Source organism: Heliangelus exortis, chromosome 1 (genome assembly GCF_036169615.1).
Source record: "Heliangelus exortis chromosome 1, bHelExo1.hap1, whole genome shotgun sequence".
In the NCBI taxonomy this organism is placed as follows: domain Eukaryota; kingdom Metazoa; phylum Chordata; class Aves; order Apodiformes; family Trochilidae; genus Heliangelus; species Heliangelus exortis.
In genome coordinates this window covers 55,332,760-55,342,817 of record NC_092422.1, presented here as the reverse complement: position 1 = coordinate 55,342,817, position 10,058 = coordinate 55,332,760, and positions in this window count along the sequence as shown.

Sequence of the window (10,058 nt, the reverse complement as noted above, 5' to 3'; positions counted from 1 at the left end):
TGGTGCTCTGTTCTCATCCTCTGAGCTAACAACCTAATGGCAGAGGGAAAAGGCAAATTAAACAAGGCACTATAAACTCAGACTGCAGAGCATCCAGCAGACCTGAATGTAACAAGCTTGAATTAAATAATTAGAATGCCAAGGAAAAAAAATCTTCAGAGAGCAAAGGGTGTTCTTGGTCACTGATTGCTATTTAAATTGGTTTGGCCTCTAACGATTTAGAGATGGTCAAAATGCATGAATTTCTCTAAACTTTATGTGCTTGGCTGTGATGACTGAAGAGGGGGAAAAGTCCAATTTGCATAGCACATTTTTATAGATGGTTAAGCTTTTGAGTGGATTAATAAAGTTTAGTACTTTTGAAGATGAAGGTTTGTATTAAATGACAGGCATTCAACTTAAAAATAAAATGAAAACAAGATATACAAACACTGATTAGAAACCCATACAATACCTATTTACCAAGGTTAAGGTCAGACGGTTATTATAGTCAGATAACCAAAACATCTGCACAGGAAAAGCTTTCAAATTTCACCAAATTATGTGTCAAATCATTTTATGGGTCTCATGGTACTGCTGAAATCCTTGAAGACTGGAGTGTGCTGAAACAGCTTGCCAGCTTGCAGCTCCAGCAAGAAGTCTTCTAATAGGTATTCATTCACTTTCCAAGTGGGATGCTATTCAAATTCTCCAGCCCAATATTTTTACATTAAATAATGGAAATTTTTTTTGTGACACGTTTTGACATAAGAAGGCGAGAAATAGACAAACGCTACTGCTCTTCAAACCCCCCAAAATAAACCCTGTCATGCAAATTTCAACCCCAAACAGGGTTATACCCATAGAGAAACTGTGTATTAAAGAATAAATTATGACCTGTTTATAAATTGCGACCTGTTTATAATTAATGTTTATAAATTTGTGACCAAATTAAAAGAGAAAAAGGAGAAAGACAAAGCAACTAAACTAAGACTACAGTCACAAGTTGTGACTCAAAATAACATTTTACATCTTTAAAAAGCAAAAACAAATAAAAGCCTTTTAATGCTTTGGCAAATATTACTTTGGCTACCTCTGTCAGCAAATTAAAATTGTCATGGCCTCCTCTTGGATGAGGACTGGCATGTAAATGAAAATTACACTTATATTTAATGAAAAAAGGAAAGTGCCTGTAGTCTGTCAGTATCTAAATTTACTGTATCAGTGATTACAGCAGTACACATGATCTCAAACCAGTCACATAAACCCTACTACTCTTCAGGGCAGTGATTTCAGTGCCAGAATGATGTACTGAAGTATTTTCTTTGTTTGCTTCATTTACACAATGAAAAAGGAACATGTTATTTCCAGTACTTAAGGTGCCCACATTACATGCCCAAATACTGAATGAGCATATACCACTCAAAAACTTATGTTACACCAACTTTTCTTTCCAAAGAAAAATATTTCATCCATAACTGAATGTGAATCTTCAAAGCATAAGGAAAGAACCCTCAGAAAAGGAGCAATTAAAAAAAAATACAAATCACAAGACATGGGATGGACAAGGTTTCTCCCTCTACCCCTTTGATGGAAGGGGGGATTTGAATTTGATGGAAGCTTTCTTAGTGCAAGCACCATGCACCATATCCTTTTGTGAAACAATTTAAAATCACATAAACAATCATAAGCATCACAATTAAACACCCATATAGAAATGCTAGTATAGAATTGGACATAGTGATCAGTTTAGCTAGTAATACCTCTATGGGGTCTTTAATAATTAGATATCAAAGTCACTGATTAACAGTGTTTTAAAACAACTGTTAGCAGGAATTGCCATCTTAGTGGAGGCTCTTGTAGTAGCAAAATTAAATTCAGGCCCTGGGAGCACTGTTGGTTGGAGAGCACTGTGGGCAGTGCCATGCAGGCAAGTCAGAGGAGCCAAGGTCTGATTGGTCTTGATACCTCTGGTACCCACATCAACACTCCAGCTGCTTCCAGTTGTGTTCAGTGTGTACACAGTGAGCCTCTAACTTATGACACCAAGCTTTGTTTCACATCTTACACTTGGAATGAGGTTGCAAAGGGGTTAGCCAAATGTTAGTCAGGTGGTGTCTGCTTTGATTGCATAAGTTCCTGTGAATATCTGGGAATCCCTGAGAAAGTCAAAAGAAACTGCTTTGTGGGCGTCGCTTCAAAGGGCTGGGATGGACAGTGTGCTGGATCCTTTTTCCCAACAGCATCTAAATTTGTCTTCATTGTTCTTTTTTTTTTTTTTTTTTTTTTTTTTTCTGTGCTTAGTACTAAACCTGGATCCCAGCCAGCAAGGGACAACAATATCTTGAGAGAGAACCTCATGCATCCCACACGGGTCATCTACATTGTCCGGGATCCATGTGCATCAGAGATTACACCAGTGGAAAACAAAAGAATTACGCAACAGAAAGGTCTTGATGAGAGTAAACAAGAGAAACGTGACTTACTGCTGAAGCACTTTCCTGCCTGTAGCTGAAGCAGAGGGACAAGAGGAGATCCACCCTTCAAAACTTCTCAGATAGTAACATGAAAGTGCAGCAAACAAGCAACTGGAGTCTCATGTACTGTTGCCCGGTGTTTCTGTTTAGTCAGTACTGTTCCTTAGAGCAAAGATAAAGGATTAAATCATATGTAATTTCATACAAAAACGTGCATTTGTTTTAAGATCCAGCTGATAACATTGATAGTCTTAGGTAAATTAAAAGTGTGCTACTAAAGTCAGTGCTGGTTTATGCAAATGGAAAATCAGCCACACCCGTGAGAGAGTTTGACTGCGAGGAAGACTGTGGGACTGTTAAAATCCTGGTCTCTTCTGCAAAAGGTCACTTGATCTCACATCAGCCATCAGAGCGGTGCAGCCAAAGCCAACTCAGAGCCCTTGGCATGACTCCCCCCCTAAGCACTGACTCCAGGAATCATTCAGCTTGCCAAGGCTCAGCAGGTTCCTCAAACCCAGCAATGTGTGTCCATGGCCCAGTTGTCCTCGCTTGTAGCCCTGCCTTTGGCTCTGCAAATGCCAGCAGTGGGACCAGCACAGCTCTGAAGGAAGGGGATTGCAGAAGAGGCAGTATTGACCTGGAGAAACTTAAGCTGGAAACTTGCTCCTGCTTTTCTCCTGTAACTTGTCAGCAACAGCACAGTGCTTCACTGAGCACAGGTACATCTGCTCCAGCTGGGAAAGGGGAGACTCAACAAGAAACTGGCTGAATATATATATATATATATATATATATATATATATATATATATATATATATATACGAATATTGGTGGGGAGCTTACTACCCAGAAGTGCTTGGAAAGGTGCTGGGAAGCCTCAAGGCACAACATTATATTTTTCTCAGCTGTTTCTGTTCACGTATTGACTATTGTCAATATACTACTTTAGGCTTTTGCCCTTTTGGGGGGCAAGCTTGTGTCGCCTGTGTATGAACTGTGTTCTGAGGTACCTGAAAGGGCAGTGCAAGCCAAAAAAAATCAGAGGTAGCTCAGATATTGGATTTAAGCATACCTTACACCTATATGACAAGGATGTATTATTCTGAAAAGTCTTTTTCAGCTGCTGTCTAATTCTAGAGCTACTTCAGCTCCTTTGGTAAATAAATAGACTACTGTGGTAGTCCAGAATGCATAGAGACTTCTCAGCTTTCACGGGACTAAGTCAACAAACACATTCTTACCTAAACCAGGTCAGAATAAAAATAGCAGATGCTTCTCTACCTGTTTTGATCCAATAAGCATTCTCAAAGCATACCTAACACCCACACTACTGTGCTGCTTCCCTTTAAAATAAAACCTGCCTCACTTATTGGAACAATACAAATCCACAACCATCATCTCACCTTGAGAATGCTAGAACCAGCACACAGATTATTCAAATAAGGTTGATCTCAAAACAGAGCTGCTGAAGCAGTGCCACTATACACAGTAATTAATTGCAGCCAGGTCAAAAGAAGGGTTTGTTCCCCTGTATTTAGCCCTTGTGACGTTGCACCTGGACTCTCCAGTTTCAGGAACCCCTCTGCAATAAAGATGTTGAGAGAAAGAAGAAAGTCTAGAAGAGAGGTAGCAAGATGAATGCATGGCACATTAGGAGAGGCTGAGAGATCTGGATTTGTTCAGCCTTGAAAGGAGAATGCCCCCTTGAAAGGAGGGGCAAAATTTACCACACTCTGCAGCTGCCAAATGGAAGGTTGCAGAGATGACAGATGACACACAGCCAGGCTCTTCCCTGAGATGTGCATCGATGGTGTGAGAAATGATGGGTGCAAGTTGGAAACAAGGAAATTCTCTTTATATATAAGGAGGAGGGAAGGGGGGGAAATGGAGATGAGCGAATGCCTGAATAAGTTGCCCAAAAAGCCTGTGGAGTTACTACCTTTGAAGATACTCAAAAGTTACTGGGCAAGTCTCCCAGCAACCTGATTAAATGAGCCTGGTTTGTGCAGGGAACTGAGGGCAATGACAATTTTAGTTGTCCCTTCCAGCCTTAGTGTTCCCATGTTTTTGTGACTCCACAAAAGGAATGATGAGGGATGAATGCAACCCCACAGTTGGAGCACTTGGCTTGCAAGATGTGAATTGAGGTCCCCAGAACTAAATGTCTGCTTACACATAAAAGTGCATGCACACACATACAGGGGTATGGACTGGGCCTGGATGTGGTGCTTGCTCAAGGTCCCTTCCAACCCCTAGCACCCTGTGATTACTGTGAAAGCATTATTTTTCTTGCAATTAGGTGTGAGAAATTTTGTGATACACATAGGCACACTTAAGACAATTGAGCCACTCCTTTTAAAATGCTGCATGTCCCTGCCTTCTGGAGAAAGCTTGCATTCTGTGCTGCAGATTGCACATGACAAGAAGCATCTCTAGAAACTGGAGTTACAAAACCAGTGAGTAGGATCTGATACACACAATCTTCACACTCAGTGGTTAGATTTAAGCAGAATTATACCCATTTACTGACCCCAGGTAGTTTCCTCCTTCTATTCCAAAATGTCTAATGTTCTCCAAACTTTTGTAAAAGAAATTCTGTGTATCTCATTCCCACCTGAGCTTTTGGGGGCTCTTATTGAACCATTCCCTAGCACTTGAAATTGCAAAGTTTCTCTCTTCTGTGAAATAAATCAATACATTTTCACTTGTTATGTGTTTGATCCTAATACATTTTACAAAAGGGCATCTCCCCCTGATCTTCAAGTTAGAAGATTCTATGGTGGACACTACATCATTTAGAGATAGCCTGATTTTTATACGCACTTGCTTTATTTCATATCACTGTTCTCTTGCTGTCTCCCTGTAAGTGTCTATTATCTGTTATCTCTTGTCTTCATCATATTCTCTTGAGAAACTCTCAAAATGAAAACTAATTTTCAGTTCTATGCTTTTTTTAAAGACCTCCCCACATGAGGTCTTTGTTATGGTTGCAGGCCCCAGGTGCTATAGTTGCATGATATTATTTTATTATAATCACTTGCATTATTATAGACTTCATAACAAAGGGGAAAATGTATCTTCAAATTAAGCAGGAAGATGGTATGGTCAGTGAGGACTCAGGTGTATAAAAACAGTTTAAAGAAAAGGCAAAACTGGGTTTATACCCTATTAAAAATAGGCATCAGTAGTTTAACTACTTATATGCCCATATAAATAGAATAAACTTTACCTATGCAAAATCCTGAAAATGAGCCCAGCATGAAAATCGCATTTTGCATATGCAAATTTATTGTAAGTAATTTAAAAAATCTTTTCACCTTTGATCCATGTAATTAATTATTGAAATAATGTTTCTCTTACTGTTCTTACCATTCTCACTGAGCATGGAGGTTCTGAACTATATATTGCACATGAATCAGTACTGAACATGACACTAGTGGTATAAGAAAGTTGACGTGGATGTTTAAGAGATTTCCTGCAGGCAGGAAATGCTGATATGTTACAGAACAAAATAAATTGCTCACCATGATGGGTCGGTTGGAGTCTATTTCCAAACTATAGCAGAAGTCTCCATCTTAATGTTGCTAATCATATTAGCTAAATATCACAGCAGGTAAAATGAGTTTTCAGTAACGCTGCTGAGTAATTTTCCAGTGAGTTTCATGCTTGGGATAATCTTATTTTTTTTTTCTTTGTAAGTTTTGCATGGATATACTGGGGCAATTATTTTCAGGCATTTGGAAACCAAGCTAGCACAGCAGCTTGCCAGGCTGCCTTAGTATGACCCACTGTGGTGTTTATGTTCTGCATGCCAGTTGTTATTAGCTCACATGTGCATGGAATACTATTTTCCCCTTTATTGGCTTAACATAATGGTATACCACGGGGAGTGTTTTACATAAGGGACAGGATCTGAATATAACAGCTTTCAAAGCAGGTATTTATTTCCACACACACACACTAAATTTCACTAATTCACCATTTTATTTTATTCATGAACACCAAAATAGATGCAGAGGACCTTAAAGATTAATAGATAATGGGAAAAATAATTGCAATTATCTTCTGAACAACCACACAGTTTGCTCAGTGTTGTATAAATTTTTTCCCAATCTGAGGAATCAGTACAATAAAGGCCAGACTATGATTGTCCACAGAAACTTCACAGTAAATTTCTCAGTAAATTCAACAAGTGCAGGCACACAGTGCTCTGTTTCCTCCTCTAACATTGGTCTTACATCCCTCTGAGAGGTGGGGCTGATTTAAATGTCTCCTTATTTCCCCAATATAAAGCTTCCTTCATTCTATTCCTTCAGGTGGGAATACTTAGCTAGGTCAGAGAACAACCACATTTAAAAGAAAAATCAGAAGAAACTCAAACCCTCCTAAAATAAAAGTTTTTTTTTTCTTTTGTCTTAATCTAGTGCTTAGTCTGTCTCAAAAACAATTCAGAAGAGCAACATAGGGAGCAATGCATGGGACCAAAAAGGCAGGGGTGGCAAGGAAAGAGCCTTTTAAGTCCACAAAATTGCAGAATAATGTGCAGGGGAACAGGATCCTAAAAGAAAGAAAAGAGGTGGCTTGTCCCCAGATTTGCCTAGAATTTGAAGATTTCATTAAGAAAAAGATAATTTCCTAATACAAATGAGGAAAGGGAAGGCAAGCTGCATTCCCCATCAGATAATACAGCAAGATTACCCACATTTGGCCAGATCACAGCAGAGAGGAAGCCCAAAGTAATGGGACTGCAGATGCATGGAGTTCTTTTTTCTGCTTTTTCTCCTCCCCCAGCACACTGCACCAGGAACACACAAGCTCCTGTGCTGCAGCAGAGGAGACAAGTTGCCTAAAACCATCTTGCCCCTTTTGAGACACAGATCTGCAGGAATGCAGAAGGAAGTCTTATTCCTTTGGGTCCCTTCCTTGGACACTTTGGACTTTAATGTCTCAGCTTTACCTAAGCATGCCAAAGAATGTGCTGGGGCAAAGGAGTGAAGAAGTAAAAATTGCAAAGCTAAAATGTATGTGCAGTCTTGTTCAAGTGGCCTGTGTTAAGTTCAGCAAAAAAAATCATCCACGGCTTGGGAAAAAACTAATAATGAATCAGGAAACAAATTTTACTTTCCAGACTAATGTTATTCCAACTTTCTCCTGAGAGCCCACGAAGTTTCAGTGTAATCATGCAGTTTGTGGACAAAGCTCTCAGTATTTGGCAAAAATGGGAGGAAAATGCACTTTGGTTAAATGTTCCTCCTTGTATGCAAAGATATGCTTACATGGAAAGCCAGCACTGTTCAACCAGTGCTGATACACTTTGAAATAGACTATAAATATACATATCTCATTCATTTCATGTTGTGAGTTAAATGTTGAAAGACAACAGAGGAAATGCTTTAGGAAACAGTTTCAATAAGGACTAGTTGAATTGCTAAACATAAAGAAACCAAGAGATCATAGAATCATAAATCTTGAAACATATATTATTGTAAACATCTAAATAGACATAACTTATCTATTTTTGTCCCATACCTACCTCTTGATCTAATGTAAGCCTCGAAACATTAGAAGCATAGTTACCAACAGATTAGTAACATGTGGATCTTTGCTTTTTCAACTGAACTAGAATAAAGTGGCAATATAACTTTTATAGAGACTTTTTATGTACTGGGTAGTCCATGAAGCAAAAAGGCAATTCTGTGTCCTAGCTGAGAAGAAAACCTGAGCCAGTGTTTGTGCTGTGCCTTATTAGACATCAGAGGATCAGCTTGTCTGCTGCGTATAACATCATGTGTAGGTTTCTTGATCTATTAGAAATAATTACAAACAACTACTAGGAAGATTTTCATTTGTTCTGCTTTTTTTCCACCCCCCAACCACCTCCCCTCACCCCTGGTCTCTCCACTTCATCCATTCATAATATACTTGTCTCAAATTGTTTGACCCTTGTCTGAGTCGAGTTCGTGCCCCACCTCTTTTCCTCATTGAAATCATCGAGTAGGTTCTCTACTTCACAGCTATTTTCAAGAACCAAGTGAAGAAGTCTGTATGTTTTATACGTACCTCCCTGCCTAATTTGGAAGTTGGCCAGGGGGCTTCAAAGTTATCAAGAAGAGAAAAATGAGAGAGAGCAGAGTCAAAATGTCACCATGTGACAGCAGCTTCAGTTCTTTTGGAAGCCAGACAAAAATAGATGCTTGCATATCCGAAATGCTGAAAATAAGTGGAAAGCAACTTTTCTGGGTTTCCGGTCGAAACGGAAACCAGATGTTTCAGGGTTGTTTTCTCTGGTCCTTCAGAGAGGAGTTGCTGTGTCAATAAGTTGCTTCCTCTGTCATGGCCTGAGACTTTTCCACGAGTTTTCAAGAGCATTTAAGGCTGGGGGCAGGGCAGCCAACAAACCTTTCTCCAGGATTTTGGAAATCCTGGATCTCCAGGATTTTGGTGTTCTTACTTCTGAGTTTTAAATCCTTTTTCTTCTTTCAGATAAGAATGGCCAAATCCTCAGCTGGTCTACATCAGCACAGAATCATTCAGCAACACTTGGCAATTTAAATCAATAGAAAGCCCTTGCATGTAAAACCAAATTACTTCCCACACACACCAGGTCTGACAGTTGTGCTGGTAAAAGTGTAGAAACCACTTCTGGTTTGGATGATGCTATGAAAATAAAGAAACTGCTCTTAATTCTCCAGCCTACTAATTTTCTCCTACAGTCAGGTGGCAATCCCTGAGAATGGGAGTGTTCGGAAGGTACTGGGGAAGAAAAGCATGTGAAAGGTCAAACTAAAATAAATGAAACAGCTTTAATTGGTCTCTCCTTCCCAAGTAGGTGAAATTTCCAAAGCAACATTATCTATTTCTATTAAAAAAAAAAAAAAAAAAAAAAAAAAAAAAAAAAAAAGCATAATAAAATAAAAAAAAAAGCATAATTTTATTAAGGAGGAAAACCATATATTAATTCAACAGATTGTTCTATATTGGAGATGGGTAGCTCTAATTTCAATTTAACTCACTCCACTTTGGAGAAAATTTATGCAAGATATTAATTTTTTGTGTTGAATAATCAAAATACATTATCACCATCACAGAATCAACCTTCAAAGGTTTACACATGCATTTGACTTTATATGCTAGAGTAACAACACAAACAAAGATATGTAAAAGTTGAACTTAAATCTCTTTCACAGGAAAAGGACTGTAAATGCTGAAACTGAATACACTTGTATTCTTTGAATTCAGGTCTTAGTGTCAGTTCCAATGTCAATATAAGAAACAACAATTTCTTACTCTGTAATGTGATAATCCATATCAGTTACTTTTCTGACATTTTTCACTATGAATTATGTATGAGGAGTTAGGGATTTAGCATATTGTCTTAGTTTGGGGGTTTTTTGTTTGGTTTCTTTGGGTTGGATTTTTTTTTGGTTGGTTGGTTGGTTTTCTTTGGAGGGTGAGGGGTGTTACTGAATTTGTTTGGTTTTTTTTTAAAGAATATTTCCTTTACCAAGAAACTTGTAAACTTAAGGGAGACAACCACATAAATTAAAGAAATACTAAACTATAAACTATTGCAAAATGTCTGCTAGGCTATTTGGAGTAGC